We start from the raw sequence: 22261 nt of genomic DNA on the forward strand, positions 1-22261 counted from the left end.
TCCCAATTGTGTTTATAGTTTGTATATCTTGTGTGGTTTGATATACTTAATTCACTATAAACTGCGCTCTGATACCAATCTGTCACACCCCCAAACCAAGGATGGCGGAAACGTCCGGGGGTGGAGGACTTCATGTATAGTATCATAACAGCAATTGTAATAGTAATTCAAGCAAACACAACCAACATATATATAAAAAAATTTGCATCATTGTATGAATTACATGTTTACGAATAAATCACAATATGTTGATAAAATATGAAATAGTAGACGCCTTAGCGTCCCATCCTCAAAAGCACTTGATTACCTGTTTAATGATTTCCTGAGAATACAAGTTTTTGAAAAAGTGTCAACACAAAGGTTGGTGAGTTCATAAGCTTTTCGTTTGTAAAAGTAGTATTTGTGTTAGAAAAATCCAATATTTTCCTTAATGTGTAAATGTAGTCTTAAAACCCAAAGACCGAAATGTACAAGTAATTTGTCATATTTATAGTAAAACAATGCAAGTTTAAATCGACATAAACTCGTTAAATTTTAATGAAGTCCCCGTAAATTCCAATGTTTGTTAATACTTTATGTGAGTTTATTATAACCATACTATGACCAAGGTTGCCTAAAACGACGTTCTTCAGGCGTCGGAAATGTTATGACATTTGTCACCCCAGACCTATCGGTCTAACTATTGCATGCAGTTTAGGTGTGGGTTTGTCAAACCCAATATAGATCTATACACAAGTATCACGCTCTCCCTCAAGGAGACTCTGGTTACAATACAGGACTTAATGGTAATTTGAAGCAGTTGTCTCACAAGTCATTAACGGAATTACGTGTTATGAAAACTTGGTACCGTATGGCCGTACCTTGCTTAATGAAAATATCCTTTGTATAAATGTACCCTTTTTAAATGTATGTGTTATGTAATGTATCATAAACTATACCTATTATAGTTTATCAACCAAGGGTAGTACGTGGTAATGTATGCAAACTATATTCAAAATAGTTTATTTAATGTTTGAATGTATCGATTGTACTTTGATTATAATCACTTGTTATTCTTTATATTTTTCATGACCAAATCCATTTGTAAACTGATGTGTGTCTAAATATTAAGATAAAATGTCATATGTTGCAGTAACATATAGTCACATAAAGATATACACCTTGCTCAACATGTTACAAGGTAAAATGAAATTAACAGCAACTTTTCGTTAAAAACAGTTTCTGTTACCTTTCTTAGAAAATTTATAGAAAAATCATCACAGCTCTAAATCCAAATCCGCAAATTTTGAGAGTTTGGGATATGAGTCTAGTTTGTTCGTAAATTTTCTCATGATTTTTAGTGATCTCTAACAGAGGTGAAAATGTTCATAATCACAGACTGGTCCGGGTTTGCCTCTGAAATGACAGGCAGTTTTGTAACAATCACTATTAATTGTAGAAAAATCATCTGGAGATGTGCAAGTAGTCATTTTAAAGCTAAGAGTTTGAACTACTTGCACCTGAAACAGTTTTGAAAACTAAAATTTTTAAGTTGACCAAAACAGTCTGTGATTAACGTCCATCTTTTCTGATGCAATCTGTTAGAAAAAGTTTAATTGTGTTCTTGATGATTTTACTTGTATTTCCCCCTTAAAACTTAAGAAAAAGATATAAATGTATGGGTATGAACTCACCTTATGTGGTTTCAGTAGATGAAAGTGAGAGAGAGGAAGTGTTCAACTCAAGAACACTAAGAAGATGTATTGATGATTCGAGAATCTAACACCGAATAAGATGGAACTTGTGTAAGATATCAATGATTTGAGTAGAATGGAGTTTAATAATTATGTGAATGATGAAGATACTTACTAATTGAAGAAAGAAATCCCTGGAGAGGGTCTTGAAGTTTTTGAAGTTGAGAGAAAAGATGAGAGAATTTTGGAGAGTGTTCTTGGTTGCTAAGTGTAGAATGAAAGAGTTTTATGGAGGATGAGGAGAGAGGGTCAATCCTCCAGCTCTTAGAACGTGGGAAGAGCTGGAGATTGGCTGTAAAGGTCCACTAAGGAGACAAGGGGTAGTGGGAAGGAGTGGCTGGTCATAGAGTGAGGTGGTAGTGGGTTGCTTTTGCCATAAATTAAGGAAAAGCAAATATTCCCTCAATAATTAGTTCAATCACCAATTCTTTTAATATATTTTATAAAAACCCTGGAGATTTATATATTTTGGGGCCTTAGTTTATAAAATAAAGTTTTGGGTGAAAATCCCACGTTAAAATAATGAAAAACGGAGTTAAAACGAAGTCGTAGTCGAAAAACCGGTAAAAAGGGCCTGGCTTCGGACCTCGGACCTCGGACTTCGGACACTGGCTTCGGACCTCGGACTTCGGACACGGACACTTCGGACTTCGGACACGGACACTTCGGACTTCGGACCCTGGCTTCGGACACTTCGGATCCTTAAAGCTATTTTACTCGTTTTTACCCCGTTTCAAGCGATTTTTGACCCGGTTAAGGGTCGAGATGACCCAAATGATTACAAAAAGTTAAAGTAACTTTTGAGAGAGATTTGGGAGAGATTTCAAATAGAAAGAGATAGAGTGAAAACGATTTAGAGAGGTTTCGTTTGTGATTAATTTGAGTGTCCGGCTTCACAACGCAAGGTTCGTAAACCCCATTAAACCGTGTTTTAGTGTCGTACACAATCCCGATGATTGTGCAATAGTGTTTTATCGCTTTGGTTCGTTGTTTAGCACTGTTAAGGCTAAGGAAAATCAAACACATGAACTTTCCAAATGAGGATTTCTCATTAAAATAGCGAATTGTATAGTGATTACATAACGTAAACCCTAGCATACAAGGGTTATTGGAGTTGACTGGTTTGACTTGTTGACTTTGAATTGACCGAAATTTGACGGTTGTCACATCATCCCCCCGTTAGAAGGAATTTCGTCCCGAAATTTTCATTTTGACTGGGATTTCAAGAGTTTGGAAAGAGATGTGGATACTTTTGTTTCATCTGATCCTCGCGTTCCCAGGTGAATTCGGGTCCTCGTTTAGCGTTCCAACGTACTTTCACGATGGGAATACGACTTTGTTTCGTTCGTTTGATTTCCCGATCCATGATTTCGACTGGTTCCTCCACGAAGTGGAGATTTTCGTTAACTTTGATTTCGTCGAGTGGTATTACGAGTGTCTCATCAGACAAACACTTCTTTAGGTTAGACACGTGAAACGTGGGATGTACTTTGTCAAGTTCCTGAGGTAATCGAAGTTTGTATGCTACTGGCCCAATCCTAGCAAGGATTTCGAATGGCCCGATGTACCTTGGATTTAGTTTCCCGCGTTTGCCGAATCGTATCATTCCTTTCCAAGGGGAAACTTTTAGTAGTACCCGATCACCCACCTGGAATTCCAAGGGTTTGCGTCGTTTGTCTGCGTAACTCTTTTGCCGATCGCGAGACGCTTTCAGTCTCTCTCGAATTTGAACGATCTTTTCTGTGGTTTCCCTTATGATTTCAGGGCCAGTGAGGGTGCTATTAGAGACTTGCCCTCTAGCTAGCTGTGTATCCCCCACCTCAGCCCAACACGGGGGTGATCTGCATTTGCGACCGTAAAGAGCTTCGAATGGAGCGACTTTGATGCTAGTATGATAGCTGTTATTGTAGGAGAATTCGATAAGCGGTAGATGGGTATCCCATGCTTTACCGAAGTCTATCACACAAGCTCTTAACATGTCTTCCAACGTTTGAATGGTTCGTTCGCTCTGTCCGTCGGTTTGTGGGTGGTAGGCCGTACTCATGTCAAGCCTAGTTCCCAATGATTTTTGTAGAGACTGCCAAAACCGTGAGGTAAATCTACTATCTCTATCGGAGATAATGGATATCGGCACACCATGGAGTCGTACAATCTCTCTGATGTACGTCCTAGTCAGCTTCTCCATCTTGTCGGTTTCTTTTATTGGTAGAAAGTGTGCTGATTTGGTCAATCTGTCTACAATTACCCATATTGTGTCAAGACCGCCCGATGTCTTAGGCAGCTTGGTTATGAAGTCCATTGTTATTCGTTCCCACTTCCACTCAGGTATATCCGGCTGTTGTAATAGCCCGGATGGTTTCTGGTATTCTGTTTTGACCTTAGCGCAAGTCAGGCACTTGCTCACATAGGTAGCAATCTCAGCTTTCATGTTCGGCCACCAGTATAATTTCTTGAGGTCTAGATACATCTTATCCGACCCGGGATGGATGGAGTATCGAGTCTTGTGTGCTTCATTCATGACAACATCTCGGAGTCCACCGAACTTCGGTGTCCAAATCCGGTTCATGATATAACGTGCTCCATCCTCCTTGACTTCTAAGTTTTTATCCATTCCCCTTAATGTCTCTCCTGCCACCTTTTCTGGTTTCAAAGCTTCCAGTTGAGCTTCCTTGATTTGTATGGTCAGGTGGGAATGGATTGTCATTGTTAAGGATTTTACTCGGCGGCCCGAGTACTCCTTCCTGCTTAGAGCATCGGCCACTACATTGGCCTTGCCCGGATGATAACGAATTTCGCACTCATAGTCATTCAGCAACTACACCCATCTCCTCTGTCGCATGTTGAGCTCTTTCTGATTGAGGATATGCTGAAGACTTTTATGATCAGTGAAGATAGTGCATTTCGTGCCGTAGAGGTAGTGTCTCCAGATCTCCAAAGCGAAAACCACTGCTCCTAATTCCAGGTCGTGCGTAGTATAATTAACCTCGTGCGTCTTAACCTGTCTTGATGCATACGCGATAACCTTCCCTCTCTGCATGAGCACACATCCGAGGCCTTGATTCGAAGCATCACAGTACACTACGAAGTCCTCGGTTCCCTCTAGGAGAGACAAGATCGGTGCGCTGCATAGGGCTTGTTTTAACGTTTGGAAAGCAGTTTCTTGTTTATTTTCCCACTTGAATATCACACCTTTCTGCGTCAAGGTGATGAGTGGTTTCGCAATCTTGGAGAAGTTTTGTATAAATCTTCGATAGTAGCCAGCAAGCCCAAGGAATTGTCGAATTTCGGTTGGCGTCTTGGGTGCTGACCAATTCTCGATTGCCTTGATCTTGGAGGGGTCCACATGTATGCCTTTCTCACTTACCACATGTCCAAGGAAATCCACTTCTCTAATCCAGAATTCACACTTAGAGAACTTAGCATAAAGCTTCTCCGCTCTTAGCGTCTCTAGCACTTGGCGTAGATGTAGGCGATGCTCTTCTTCGCTTCGCGAGTAGATCAAGATATCGTCGATGAATACGATTACAAACTTGTCTAGGTAGGGTCGACACACTCTATTCATTAGGTCCATGAATACCGCAGGTGAGAATCTAACACCGAATAAGATGGAACTTGTGTAAGATATCAATGATTTGAGTAGAATGGAGTTTAATAATTATGTGAATGATGAAGATACTTACTAATTGAAGAAAGAAATCCCTGGAGAGTGTCTTGAAGTTTTTGAAGTTGAGAGAAAAGATAAGAGAATTTTGGAGAGTGTTCTTGGTTGCTAAGTGTAGAATGAAAGAGTTTTATGGAGGATGAGGAGAGAGGATCAATCCTCCAGCTCTTAGAACGTGGGAAGAGCTGGAGATTGGCTGTAAAGGTCCACTAAGGAGACAAGGGGTAGTGGGAAGGAGTGGCTGGTCATAGAGTGAGGTGGTAGTGGGTTGCTTTTGCCATAAATTAAGGAAAAACAAATATTCCCTCAATAATTAGTTCAATCACCAATTCTTTTAATATATTTTATAAAAACCCTGGAGATTTATATATTTTGGGGCCTTAGTTTATAAAATAAAGTTTTGGGTGAAAATCCCACGTTAAAATAATGAAAAACGGAGTTAAAACGAAGTCGTAGTCGAAAAACCGGTAAAAAGGGCCTGGCTTCGGACCTCGGACCTCGGACTTCGGACACTGGCTTCGGACCTCGGACTTCGGACACGGACACTTCGGACTTCGGACACGGACACTTCGGACTTCGACCCTGGCTTCGGACACTTCGGATCCTTAAAGCTATTTTACTCGTTTTTACCCCGTTTCAAGCGATTTTTGACCCGGTTAAGGGTCGAGATGACCCAAATGATTACAAAAAGTTAAAGTAACTTTTGAGAGAGATTTGGGAGAGATTTGGGAGAGATTTCAAATAGAAAGAGATAGAGTGAAAACGATTTAGAGAGGTTTCGTTTGTGATTAATTTGAGTGTCCGGCTTCACAACGCAAGGTTCGTAAACCCCATTAAACCGTGTTTTAGTGTCGTACACAATCCCGATGATTGTGCAATAGTGTTTTATCGCTTTGGTTCGTTGTTTAGCACTGTTAAGGCTAAGGAAAATCAAACACATGAACTTTCCAAATGAGGATTTCTCATTAAAATAGCGAATTGTATAGTGATTACATAACGTAAACCCTAGCATACAAGGGTTATTGGAGTTGACTGGTTTGACTTGTTGACTTTGAATTGACCGAAATTTGACGGTTGTCACAATAAGCCTTAAGCGTTAAGTTATAAGCCATAAAACATAAGCCTTAAGCATTAAACCATAAGTTGTAAGCCATAAGTCTTTAAACACCATAAGCATAAGCACTTATCCTTAAGCCTTAAGCCCTAAGCCCTAAGTCATAAATCATAAGTTATAAGCCATAAGCCATAAGTTATAAGCCCTAAACCTTATCTCCTAAGCCATAAGCCTTATTCCCTAAGCCATACATCAGAAGCTACAAACCATATCCCCTAAGCCCTTAGCCCTAATACATAAACTATAAGCCTTAAGCCCTAAGCCATACCACCTTTAACCATAAGATATAAGCCACAAGCAATAAGCAACAAACCATAAGACGTAAGTTGTAAGCCCTAAGCGTTTAGTTACAAACCATAATCCCTAAGCCCTAAGCCCTAACACATAAAATATAAGCCTTAAGCCCTAATCTATACCACCTTTAACCATATGCTATAAGCCATGAGCGATATTCCATACATCATAAGATTTAAGTTGTAAGCACTAAGCCTTTAGCCATAAGCCATAATCTATAATCCTAAACCATAAAACCTAGGCCATAAGCATAATCCCTACACCTTACGCCTTATGCAAGGTGCCATAAGAAATATCTAGTAACCCATAAACCATAAACCATAAGCCAAAATCCCTAAGTCCTACAACATAATCCCTAAGTCTAACACCTTAAGCCTTAAACCATAAGTATTAATCTATAAGCAATATGTTATAAGCATTAACCAAACCCTAAACCATTAACCAAAAGCTACAAGTTTGGTCCAAAATAGGTTTGGCTTGCAAGGATGGTCCAATAGTTTCGTTTTGTTGCGAGTTTAGTCCAATGGCTTGTACACTTATTCCCACAAGCTCATAACTTCTCATGTATGAATTGGGGTTTTAGAGTTATATATGTCGTAAGGTTTATGACTTAGGGCTTCGCTTTAATTTATTTAATATTTCCATTTTTTTTGCATCCAGAATGAATAGTCACAAAACACATCCTTTGTATCATAATATTGCATTGGTCTCAAAGAAACTCACACACACATACACGTACACACACATATATATATATATATATATATATATATATATATATATATATATATATATATATATTCTAAACTATTTTAAATTTCTCCTCAAAATTTTAGTTTCCCGGTATAATTTCACTCTTTCCACAAAAAATTAAAAGCCCTAATTATATTTCCCACCTAAAAATTGGCTCTAACATTCCAATCAGTTCGTCGGCCTCTCCATACAAATCACTCGTCGCCGACATCTCCACCATACGATCTCCTGAGTGCTAGCACCTCTCTGTGAATCATCCGCCACCACTTCTCGCCTTATTGCAACCTGCATGTCTCTAAATACTGAAGCCATATACTACCTCCCATGCCCGTGTTCCCCTTTACGGATACTGATGGCCGACTCCACCTTCCTCACCAACGATTGACGTTTCTTGTAGTCACCCTACATGACGCATATCGCCCTCACCTTCACCAGATGGCCCGTTACCCCGCCTCCTACCTTTTTCACATACATCTCCTTCAATAACCATAACTGTTCAAAATCAGATTGAAGCAATAGATTGCAATCGATATGTATATATTCGATTATTATAGATACTGTATTCACGGAATCACAAATCACTGTCTCATTACATCCTCAGTTCCTGTCTCTTCACGCAGCCATTGGCAAATCAATTTTATCTTCCTGCTTCTGTATCACTACACCACCATAGCCCCACATCACAGTGACACCTGCCCCCAATTACAGTGGTGTAGCCACCATAGCAGCGACACCAGGTACCACCTCCACCATTGCATTAGCTACAAGTTATTCTTTCTTTCCTTTCAGACTTTTAGTTGTGTTTTCTTGCTACTAGTCAATAGTTCACTTTGTATTTGGAGAATATCCATAATTGGGATGCTGAAAGTTGTGTTTTCTTTCTTTCTTTCCTTTCAGACTTACCATTTGTCGCCTCTCCATTTCAGGTATGCTTCTTGTTCTTAAGGTCTTTCTCTGTTTTTGTCTTGTTTGTCTCTATGTGACCTTATCTCTATTTTTCTAGTCTCATTGTTGCGATTTGAAGGGGCTAAAATGTAGATAGGAACTTGTGACAAGTTATTCTTGGTCTTATGGGATAGACTTGATACTTAGATTATTATAAAAAAACAATAGTTGCAAATTATTATTAGAATCTGGAATGATGTGTTTGATTGTAGAATTTCTTTACATGTAGTTAGCATATGGGAATTGTCTTGGAGATGTCAAAAGCAATATGGTTTGGGAGAGATACACTTGGAAGGCAAAGCCTTCTTCTTTATTGGCCAAGTACAAAAGAGCCCTGATTCACACTTTCTTCTGAATCAACACCTGGAATTTGATGAACTGCATTGTTGGGAAGAACTACATGTAGGGCCTATAACCTGTCTATGAATTCACCAATAATGGATGATAATCTGATGGGTGAAGTCAAAAGGCATAATTGGGCGGACCCCTTGCTGGAAACTCATTGAGTGGGATAAAACTTTTGTTGAACCCAAAACTAAAGATTTTACCGAATATCTTTTTACCATATTATACCATCAAACTTTTCTGGTGTAATATTGTTATAACACAAAGTTAATTTTTCAGTTTTTTACTGTAATGGTAGATGACATGTTATAACATAAACTACATATTATAGCAATGTACTTTCGTTATGCAATGTTAGACAAAGTTGTATTCTTTTCATTTATTTATCATACTTTTCTGTTAAAGAAAGTTGTATTATTTTCATTTTTTAATGGTGTATGATCTGGTGCAATTAAAAGAATAGATGACAAAAAGGGCAATTTGGTCCTTTCTTATAGCTGTTATTCAATACAACTATATTGTTATTTGTTTTTGTTTTTATTATTTTTTTTTTTTGGTTTTTTCAGAAATTGTTTCTGTTGAGGTAACTTTACAAAACTGTCATTCAATTTTTTTCATTAATTTATACAACCCTTTAATTGCAAATAAAGCAATGTAATTTTGTAACATGGCGTGATTGACCTTTTTGTTCATTTTTAATTCTGTCAAATGATATCAAAGAAAAAAATAGTCAAATTTACGAGTCATCCAAAAAGTCTAAAATTGTCATTTTTTTGTATAATAACTTAACTAGGAAACAATTTCAATTTTACATCAACAAATTTTCATTTTATGAAGACTATTCATTAAACTGACAAATACAATAGTTCAACCAGAATGAACATTACATAAATATAGTAACATATTCAATAAACGACCCATAATTATACCGATAAGAAATTATTGTTCTTTTATAACTATATTTACATATAGACACATATAATAACTGTAATCATAACTAAATGCTACCTACACTCACAATATTTGTTTCTTCTCAAAGCCAATTCATCATATTTTGACACACCTAATAAAAACTAAATGACCATAAATAACCAATACTAACTTGTTTTCTTGCGTTTACTAAGTACAACTAATACATAACCGCAATATGGACACACAAATATTTAGTGTGACCATATATATCACCGTTTAGCTACTTTGTCTGTTATGTGGCTAAAAAGAAACCAGGTTATAGACACACATACAACTGACTCATGTGACAATACGTTTATCTATTGTCTCTCATAAAAAAGTATGACAATCTTGATCGATATCTGTGGCTGATTGTGACCTATGGCCTCAGTGTTCGAGTGTGACTAATATTTGTCACATTTAGTATAATTAAGTGTGGTTAAAGTTCTGATTATCTATATAATGGCCACACAAACTAATTTAAATGTATCCAAAAATAGTCTCTAAATTTTTTTAGTGACCTTTGGCCACACTTTTAATAAAAAGTGTCACAGGCCGTTTTTCGGAAAGTGTGACCGTAGGTCACTTTTGTACTAGTGCACTCAGGGTGATTACAATACACACACGTTATTGTTTTGCATTTCATGATAACTTTGATATTTGTGATGTTTTGATACGTTTGTTCCATTTGGGATTTATGATGATGTTTTGAATATTGTTTTTATTAAAATTAAAAATGAAATTTTTGGGTCTTATTTTTGGGACTTTACAGAAGCCATGACAAGCACAACTAGCACTCGAGACACCCATCCCGCAGATTCCGTCCATTTGGTAAAGATGAGTCCCGAAGCCATCGAGCTGAGGTTCATGTTGTTGAGAAAACACCTCTAAAGGCGGACAAAGAGAAAGGGAAATACTATGAGTACCACAAGAGAAAAACTCACGATACCGGCGAGTGCACGGTTCTGAGGAAAGAAATAGATGAAGAACAACTAACAGGAGAACTCTCGGAAATCGCATAAGATTTAAGGTCCAAGTTTCATGCCGACCAGAGGAATGCCCGAGATCGGAAAGATGCCAGCAAGCACCAAGTCAAAGAGGAGATCCTTACCATCACGAGGTGTTGTAAGAGAAGCGAGTGCTGCGAAATAGATGACGACATTAAGGTACTCCCTTAAAACATCCTCAATATTAGTTTTTTGTTAGAAGATCCAAGGATGTCGGGCTGGAACCCTAGGGACCCACTCTTTATAACTGCCCGCATACGTCAAATACAAATCAACCGTGTCTACATAGACAACAGTAGTGGTACCGAAATCCTTTACGCGCACCGTTTCCAATAATTTTCGACCTCCTGGAAGGAAAGCTTGGCACCTCAGCTATTAAAAATAAATGAAATGACCAACGATTGAGAATGCATTGAAAACTAATCCACTGATGCAATACATGACTGAACAAAGCCCATGTGGAACAACACATACCAAAATCTAAAGTTGATTGATAGATCAACAACTGCTTATCCTAAACTATACATAGCAATATATACAACGAGCTAACAAATACATTAACAACTGATAGTTAACCTGAGGGACCCAAATGCCTCAAGACCTAATCATCAGTGATCCCGAAAAAAACCATTGGTTATAACGAGCTCCTTGTCCAATAACCTCCTACCGCGAAGACAACTCTGTTGAGCATCAACACTACCGATTGATATAAAACTAATTGGTGTTAGAAAGGGAACAACTTTACCCATATAGCACATTCAGCCCTCTACGACCAGGCATTCGATTCTGACACTCCAGGCCATTGTGCAAGGACTTGGTGGATGCCATTTCTGATCCCCAACAATCCCCCCTCAGAAATCGCTCCCTGAGAGAATCGAACCCTCGCCACTGGCTCTGATACCACTTGTTGAGCATCATCGCTACCGGTTGATCTAAAACCAATTGGTCTTAGAAAGGGTGCAACCTTACCCATATAGCACATTCATCCCTCCAGGAGCAGGCATTCGATTGTGACACTCCAGGCCATCGTGCGAGGACTTGGTCGATGCCATTTCTGACCCCCAACAAACTCATGCATTCCTGAGCACATACATCTGATGGCAACTTTCCCTACACCCCGTTTTCACCAAATCTTGAACCAAAAACTCGCATACCCGAACCACAGATATTTGTGGCCCATTCTTCTAAAACCATAAACTCTAACAGATCGATGATCCTCCAAGCTGAATACCCAATTCTCTCCCACTTAGGGTTCGAGCTACCACCAACTGGCATTGCAAACATACCAAATCTCAAACCGGCTCAACCATACATATATATATATATATATATATATATATATATATATATATATATATATATGTATATATATATATATATACATATGTGTATATATATATATATATATATATATATATATATATGAGTAGGATCAAATGAGAACACCTAAAAGGTTGAGAACGCGAGAACAGATCACAACCTTGTAAATAATTAGATCTGTGGCTATTATTAACTAGACCATTGATGAATATTTATAAAACTAATGTGCTAAATATGTAACTTTGAAATGGAAAGAAGGGTACAATAGGAAATGCATATAATTTAATTAAATAGAAATTCCTATAATTTCTCTCTCTCTCTCTCTCTCTCTCTCTCTCTCTACTTAACTAGAAAACCCTAATCTAATTATTTTGAAAAAACCGGCCGCACACCCCACCTTCTTCGCCACTGTTTTCGTTCATCGTCTTCCGCCATCCTCTATCGTCGACCATCGTATAGCCACCATCGAGCCTCCTCCTTAGTCTAAACGTGGTCATTTACACGGTTGCTTCCCTCTTTGGATCTTCACGATTTCAACAACAATAGAGTTCATTTTCTCTTAAATGGGCAAACATAGGGGAGAGCACGAGGGGGATTCAAAGTGAGATCGAAAAGGGCGAGGGGATAACTGTGGTGTTAGAGTTGAAGCCCCTATCAATTAGCAGTGCTAGAGCTCAGGTACATGTTTCTGGCTCCCAAGACAATTCTTCTCCTTTTTTTATTCTTCTGATTGTGGTGCTTAATGATGATGATGATTTAATTATGCTTCAGAGACGTATACTGGTCGAATTTCTTATGAACACTCGAAACATGGAACTGGTAACCAAAAGGACGAAATTTATGCGTTTGGAGTGCTGCTTTTGGAGATTTTGACCGGAAGGAAGCCATTCGATGGGTATGTTACATTCATCTTCGTCTTTTTCCGATGAGATTTGTTTTGATTTTTTTTTTGAAAAAATAGAGATCCACTGAAAGACGAGTGCATTGGGCTTCTTCCAGACTTCATGATAGTGAATCATTGGATGGAATGGTTGAAGCAGGCATCAGGAAGACAAGTACCCCAAAGGTTCTTTTGCGATTTGCTGATATTGTGTTGCTTTGTTCTCAGGTATTAACTGATGCATATATGATTATGAAGATGAACTAAAAGGAATTGATTTGTTTGTAAAAGACAGTTGATGATTGTTATAAAGTTATACAATTGATGATTGTTATAAAGTTATAATCATTTATGATTATAAACATGGTTGTACATATCATTAGAAGACACCGATAGTAATCATTTATAATTATAACTATCAGTAATATAAATGATTAGAAAATCGATTATAATCATATCATTTATGATTATAACACCACATGATTTTGCTACTAATCATTCATTTTAATATTTTGTTGATCTTTTTATTGTATTTACATGTTATTGGCATTTTGTAGGTATTTATCAAAGAAAAAGAAATGATATGACTTTTTAGGTATCGTTGGTGCTCGTCACACAAGCAGCCATTTGATCCAAGTAGAAGGAGGTTACAACCGACTCAAGAAAATGGCCGGCATATGGATGAATTTTTCAATATTTGTTTTTCCTTTGGAGTGGTTTAATCATTGTGAATATAATCATGTATAAATGTATGAAACTAGTATTGACATATTCATTTATGAATATATTCCTATGGAGTGAGTTAATCATTGTTGAATATAAATCATGTATAAATGTATGAAACTAGTATTTGGCATATTCATTGATGAATATAAGTATATAAATGTATAAACTCGATCTTTAGAAATTCTATTTATGAATATAACAAAGTTTAATAATAAGTCGAGTTTTTTTTTTTTTTTTTTTTTTTTTTTTTTTTTTTTTTATGAATTAAACTGAATCTTTAAATTGTGTTTTCTTCATTTATGATTACAACTGTATAGTTTTATAATTACAAACATGTTTTACGCATTTATAATTAATAGTATCTGATGAATGATAAATTATAAAAATTGACTTTTTTAACAAAAAATTAATAAAAATTATTTTTGTCATATATTAATAAAATAATAAAATAAAAATTGGTTAATCTGTTATTTTAAGTAACTATAATTAATATTGCTAAAATTTAGGAGATTAAGATTTGTTATAATTTATATTAAATACGCAGTTACTAATATACCCCTATAAAATGATTGGTCAAGAACTGTTCTCGCGTTTCAACATTTTAGGTGTTCTCATTTGATACTTACCCTATATATATATATATATATATATATATATATATATATATATATATATATATATATATATATATATATATATATATATATATATATATACCTTTGGAATATATTACACAATGCAATATGATCTTCCAGATGAAGATCATCAAAATCAAAAAGATTCCAAATCTCAGATGGGGACCTTGAAAACTCCCTAATCATAACTGCCTCTAACATCAAGAATCTCATGTAGACGCACAAGCAATAATTCTGAAAGTCCATTCATAACACTGATTCTGTATCTGCAAACGAATGGACTACCACACACCTTGCTTATAAATCCCCAACCATCAATTCATCGTGGGAATCATTCATAAATTCAAGAGGCATCATTCTCATAGTTGGGATACACATGGGACAACAAAAGTTTTTCGTTCCCGATTCACTTCCCTGCTTCCTAAAACAATCAACTAGCACCTAACCTAACTATATCTGAAGAAAACAAACCCTTGACCTCATCTCTAGGCAACTATAACACAAGTATCCTCTTGTTCATTCCCACACTTCCATACATGTCGCCAAAGAAAACTGTAATAATCTAGACTCATTTTGGGTCTACACCCCAAGTATGAAAATCAAATGTCTGATCTCTCTCTCCTCCAAACGCGGAAAACTGGAAGTACATAACCCCTGTCGAAAATAGTGACATCCCAATCCATCTGCCAATTATTCAGCCTGCGGCTACAATCCTCGAGCCACTCATCACAATCGGTTCCTTCTTTAGTCCCGCGACTCAACTGCTACTACCTCGAGCAAGGCCCTCGAGACCTCAAAATCAACTAACTCATCTAGGTATGCACCATTCAAACTCAGACTGACATAACCACTAAGGCCCAAGCAATCACCAGAACCATCCCCAGTCTAAACAACCGTAACCGTTAAACCGAATAAGGCGGGAATACATTGCAATGAATCATGGTGCCAAACCATATAATCTACCCTCCATCAACTCCTTAGAATCCCCGAAGTCCTCCTCGATTTGACTACGAGTCCTGTACTTTCAGTAATACGAGCCGAATACTAACTTCGACACATATTCGTACTTTCTTCAAGAATCTTTCTGGATCCTCTAAGTAACTACTCATATCCACTACCGCCTGATTCAATCACATATACCCTCTTTCAAACAAATACACACCGCAAAACAACACACCAATTCCTTTGAAGTACTTCCTAGTATTTCTTAGGATTCCCACCTCACCCTGCCATCAGTTGTTGAAAACCCCCTACTAATATCAGCTAACTACTTCATGAATATAGTTACCTTTAACAAAACTCAAATAATATTGCAAATAAAATACCCAACCCTACAACGGTTAGACTCAAATCAATATGGGCCAAATCAATCATTCTAGAACTATTTCACCTTTGCAGCATGTAACTTAACATATTCATTTAATAGTTAGCTCACATCAATATGGGCCACACAAAGCACAAAGCAAGCAACATTATGGCAGTAACACTCTATAGGCCACAAAACATAAAAAGGCATCCTTCAACTAACTTGCTTCTATGATGCTAGGAACTTCTATCATCAATGCTGGTTGCCTTATGCATACAATTTATACACAAAACGGGATCACATAGACTGTCGAATGAATGATTCTACCCTAAGCCCACAACCAGACAATACACAGGAAATAAGGCCAAATCAGTCCTTTTAGTACTATATGATCCTAATCGTATACTATTTTTAAATCATACACTTATCAATCAATTCCAGCAACATAGATTCCAAATCTGACATAGCTATGTATTCCTTGGAGATTTTCCGGTAGTGGCATAGTGTGCTGGGAGGGGCCTAGTAGGCGGTAATGAACTGTTCGACATGTATATTTATGTAGATAGTTGTTTGTGCTTACTTGTTTACTTGATTTCTTGTTTGATCATATATTTCGACAAGTCATGGTGTGTTAGGTTGAGGCAGTCCTACTTCATGTTGTAGGCCAAGATACCAGGTGCGGGCCGAGGTGCGGGCCGACTCTAAGTTGTAGGCACGGAGGCTAATGTAAGTGGTTGGGTTGAGGCGCTAGGCCAACATACCCGAGGGCAATCCAATCTTTGTGGTTGTGGGCCCAGGGCACTCTAGTCTTTGTGACTGTGAGCCCGATGTACATGCATTGTATGTATATTATGATGTGTGGTATTTTGGAGGAACTCACTAGCAGAGCTATTAATATGACCATTTTATGCTGAACTTTGAACATCTACATGTATTTTTATGAACAACCAGATAAACAACCAGAGTTGATGATGACGTAAAAATGCCCCTTTGTTTTCAAATATAACCTTACTTCCTATCTTCACAAATTGTAGTTCTTCATCTTCGATGATTAATCAAGGTTCCTCTAAAAATTTTCAATTAATTCCAAAGTTATCAATTGACCTACAATTTGTGTGCACAAAGTAATCCGCAACCATGAAAAAAAAGTTGATAGGCATAGTCGGCTTTTTTTTTTTTTTCTGTTTGTGTGTTAGTGTCAGATTGATCTAGTTATTGTCTTATTTTTTTCTGTTCTAAAACATGATGTAAAACAAAACCAACAACTTTTCAATCCGTTCATATATAATTAATAAAAACCTTTTAATAATAATATATTAATTATAATAATAGTAACAATAATATTAATATTAATAATTTAATAATATCAACAATAATATATTAAAATTAATAATATATGGGTCACGAAGAAATGTAGAAAAAGGAAGGGTATATGATCACCTCTGAAGAAATATAGATATTCTCCTATCTCGGGGAGCGATGTTGATGTTTATGTGCGACTCGTGAGTAATTTCAAACCCTATTTATGGTCGAAATCCGAGGCTCGGCATTACAAACTACACAAAGTTACCTTGACGTTATGTTCAGCCAGATGCTATATGTTATGGATGCCACTGAACTGCAGGATAAGTGTTTGATGAAAATCCGCACCCACTTACGTTGGATACACAAAGTTACCTTCACGCCATTGATTTCTGAGCCATGCATCTCTGATTTAAAGATGGTTATTAACGCCCAGGGGGGCAATTGGAGGCGCTTATTTATTGAATTAACTGCAACATGACAGGAGTTCCCTCAGTATGTTTATGTGGTCTGAGTATGCACATCCAAACACCCCTTCATTCATCCACGGGTGATACACGTTAGATCGGTTTTATTCCGCCTCTGCAAATTTGTCACCAATTCAGGTAATTCCATTTATGTTTCGGATTGGATTATGTTGCATTTTAAATTCTTTCAAGTGCACTGTAAAAATTATAATAATCAAACCCCTCTTTACCTGGTGTATATGTAGTTTTATATGAGACCGAATAGCCCGAAAACCTATAGAGTACGTTGTGTACCTTGTACACTTTCTTCTCTTAAGCCTTTACTTCGAACCCTTGTGGTTGCTCAAGCCTCAACGTACACATCTTCATTCAGCTTTCTATCTAGAAACAGAGATTTGACTTCTAGCTGGTAGATATTCCACCTTTTTTGAGAATCCAATCCCATAGTAGTTCCTACTGTTTCCACACGAAGTGCATAAACTTCAAAATAATCAACTCCATACCTCTATGAGTCTCTTTTTGCAACTAGTAAGGCCTTATGCTTCAGCTTGGTCTGATAGATTCACTAGTTTTAGCTCATTTTGGCAGCCCAACTAGGCTACATTAATGGTCTTCTTAATGGGCTTGATCTCATCTGTCACGGCAATTCTCAAATGCTTCATTTTAACAACTTCATTGTATGAATTTGGATCAGAATTTTATGCCACGGTCATGTTTTCTCAAACATCTTCCGGTTCATTACCCGAGTCATAATCACTCATCCATGTAGGAGGTTGTCCGATTCGTTGCTTATAGTATTAGCTTCAATAACATGATACGTCTTGCAAATTTGGACAAGTCTATAAGCATCGTAGAAACAAGTGAATTAATTAATAGGGAGATTTATCTTTTTATCGTCTAAATAGGGGTTAGATTTGGATTAGGTTTCTTGGCACATTGGTATTTATAGGTTCATGTGTTATTTTGATGAATAATGAGAATTTTCATTTGAGTCTAAGACTTCCTGAGACCTTCTTGTTTCTAGAATTATAGTAATTCTACCTGGTTCATTTTAACTAGCATCAGAGCACCAAGAAAGCGAACCATGGGATTGAAGAAAATCAACAACTTGGAAGTAGAGATCATAAAATTTAGAAGTGAAGCCGAGGAAAAATAGAAACAACACAACTAGAAGATTGAATAACTCCTCCGGGCCATCAACCACTTAACCACGAAGGTTGGTAACTTGCCCACCAAGGAAGAATGCGAGCGACGCACGACGAAAGACCGTCTCTACGATGATATGGGTTTCCATTATCTGACAACGAATCGGGTTGGGAAAAAGCAAGAAGGCGAAGGTGCAAAATGGGAATCGCATAAGAATAGGATGAAAGAAAAAGTTGGTTCGAAGGGGCTCAAGTACATAAAGCAAAAAAGGTCCTTATTTGAAGGAGAAGATGTATGTGTGTAAGTCTACCACATTGAGCGTTCTTTTAATAGATTCAAGGAATCAAGGAAGTCGAACAACTCAAGGCTGCAACCTTATATATGGATGGAGCAGCCTTGGTATCGATGGAGTGAGGACACGTCGCCATTTTGATAATGAAGAGGACTGAAACGGTATCTCCTTGATCATTACAGCTATAGTATGAGCGTAGCCGATATGAGCAATTCATAGCTATCCGAAAGGAGGGGACATCCCACGATTACGTTAGAAATTTTGGGAAAATGGTGGGTCTAACTACGGGGGTTGTCGGAACAGGTCTTGGAAGGAACTTCCATCAACCAGCTAAAATCGGAACTCTGAGGATCATATAACAACTCAGTCGTTGGTGAGGATCATACAACCCTAGGAACTTACCCACACAATACGATTGGTGGTAATGAGAACTGTGTCGATGGAAGAGGGGCACGTTAGGGGTGGGCCATTCCGATCAACAACACCAATGGGCTGTGGAAGCAATATGAAGCATTGGAAACCGGTATTGGAAGGAACTTCCATCAAGAAGCTAAAATCAAAACTCAGATCTTCGGTGAGGGTCATACAACCCTAGGGATTGACCCGCACAATGCGATTGGCGGTAACGAGAACCGTGTTGATGGGAGAGGGGCATGATCGGGGGTTGGTCATTCCGATCAACATATAGAGATATGGTAACCTCCTATAGGAAATTTAGAGGTGCATGGGGATAGCTGAGGACGTTCGAAAGATTTTCAAAGGATGAACTCGCAGCTAAAGGGCAAAAGAGTTATGCTTCAAATGCGATGCCAAGTTCGCACCAGGCCATCAAGTTGTGTACTGAGAGATGAAGATGAAGAAGAGGATCAGGAAGAACCGTCTAATACAAACTAGGATCATGCTCACTTAGATACAATGGAAGTCACATTAAACTCAGTTATAGTGTTAACGCCCCCATAGACTATGAAACTACACAAAAACATGGGCGGTCTTGAAATAGTGGTACTAATTGATGGCAGGTAACTTTGTCTCACAAGGCATTGCATGAACTACTACCAAAAAAAAATGATTCTCGTGTTTCACGATCTACTAGTCGTAGACGATTTCTTCCCTCTAGAGTTAGGTCACCGATGTAATATTAGGTATTAAATGGATGCAAACATGGGGGATATGATTGTAAATTCGAAAGATCTTACAATGATAGTATGGAAGGGGAACAGAGTGTTACACAGGTAGGAGATCCGAGCTTGTCTAAGAATCCGGTCTCTTTCAAATCATTCTTCACGTCGTTATTACATTATGAACTAGATGCGTTTATAGTATCACCGAACTGGTTAGCATCGGAGGTCACTGAATCGAGTGAGGGTTCCGAGGCCGTCAAGGCCCTTATCGCAAAATTTGAGGACATGTTTAATCTTCCAGGCGAACTACTGCTCCATATGGAGACATTCTTGTTTCTCGAGTTATAGGAATTCTACCCATTTCTTATTATAAATCTCCCATGATGTATATCATCCTCAACCGTTCATCTTCTTCGTTGGTGTTGTCATCCTCATTGGTATTGTTCTTAGTGACGACCTTCTCTACTATGTGATTTGCTACAACACTATCCTTTATCTTCATAAAAAAATGACATTCATTGTAATTTTTATTTTGTTAATATTGAGATTGAGCAAATTATAGGCCTTAGATCCACACTCCTGTCATGGAGCTTCATTCTCTATTGTTATGGTACATGAACATTTGTTAAACAACCAAATACACATAAATATGAAACATAGGGGCGATTACTACTCCACGCTTTTTCAGGATTGATATAATCAAAGTTATATTGGTAGATCTATCCATAAAATAGTTTATTAGTTGTTTACTTATTCCCAAAATTCTTTTGGCATTCATCGTTAGATAAAACAACTCCTAGCCATTTTAATAATGATCGTTTTTTTTTCGTTTAGATATTCCATTTTGCTAGTCCATGTAAGCATTTGTACGCAAGTTGTATTTCTATTCCCTTTTCCTTACATGTTTCCTTAAATTCATCAAGTCGATTTCAAACCTATGTTATATCTTAGACACTTCACTAGAAAACATGTTCCCTTCTTAACTAATTTCTTGAAACATTTGAAGTAGTAATGTGTCTTCATTTTTCTATATAAAAAAGATATGCTCAAAAGTTTCTACTAAAATCATCAATAAAACAAAACTTGTAACTCTTATTATTGTTTGACGTGGTCTGCAAAGGTCTGCATGTACAAGTTCCATGTACAATTTAAGTTCCACAACCATCTGTGCCAAAGTTACATCTCAATTGTTATCTTTTTGTGAATGGTGATCAAGCAGTCTTCATTTCGACTAGGTTGAGGTTGTGATTCAAAAGACAACATAAACATGCTACTTGCACCCATTAAGGTCTTAATAATCTAACCTTTGTTGGGATGAAAAATCTTACACATTCCTTTTGTCAAGATATCTTGACCACTTTCTTGTAGCCGTGACATATTAAGATTTGTTCCTCAACTACAAAACATTGTACATATCACAAACTATATGATTGATTCCATTCAATTTGATCTTAGCATTACCTTAAGCATGCACGTTCATTATCATTTTGTTTCCAAGTTTAACTATGGTCGTGTGAATTTGAGAACCATGATCAATCTCCACTCATGTGGTTCGAATATCTCAAATCATGTAACCATCCATATCCTTTCCTAACTTCTTCTATGTAGGCCATAAGAAGCAGTTCACTGTTAGGGTGTGAACACTTGATCAAATTCAATGGAGCATCTAGATATTTCATTGGGGCATTTGGAATGTTAATGGAACACTTAGATAGGGATGTCAAAAAGTCTCGTAAGACACCGATCCCATACGTGAGGTATTTGTTTAAAAAAAGTGGGGACAAGGACGGGGGTAAGAGTAGAATTAACCCCGTTTTAACTTCAGGGCAGGGGTGGGGGTGGGTAGTCCCGTCCTGAAAGTCCCACGGGGTCCCGTTGAGCTGCCAAAATTCAGCAAAAAAAAAGTTTTTAAGTTTCCATTCTAATGTTTTTGAGATGTCATAGCATTTTTGTTTTTAACATTTAAAATTTTGTTATAAAGAACTATTTTCTTTTCCAAAAAATTAGTTACAGCCCAAAAAAGAACTTCATTTAGCGTAAAAAAAAGGCAACATAAAATCAATTAGGGGCGAGGGCGGGGCGTAATTCAGGAAATCGGGGAGTGGGGCGGGAGCGGGGAAACATGGCAATTTTGGGGGCGGGGGCAGGGGATGCAACCCCCTACCCGTTTTCCCCCATTGACATCTTTACACTTAGATATATGTGTGAGCATCAAGAATCAACATTGAGCACTTGGAGCTACTGGGTACATGGAGCATCTGGG

The sequence above is a fragment of the Lactuca virosa genome, chromosome 6 (genome assembly GCF_052849685.1).
Source record: "Lactuca virosa cultivar CGN04683 chromosome 6, Lactuca_virosa_CGN04683_v6, whole genome shotgun sequence".
NCBI lineage: Eukaryota > Viridiplantae > Streptophyta > Magnoliopsida > Asterales > Asteraceae > Lactuca > Lactuca virosa.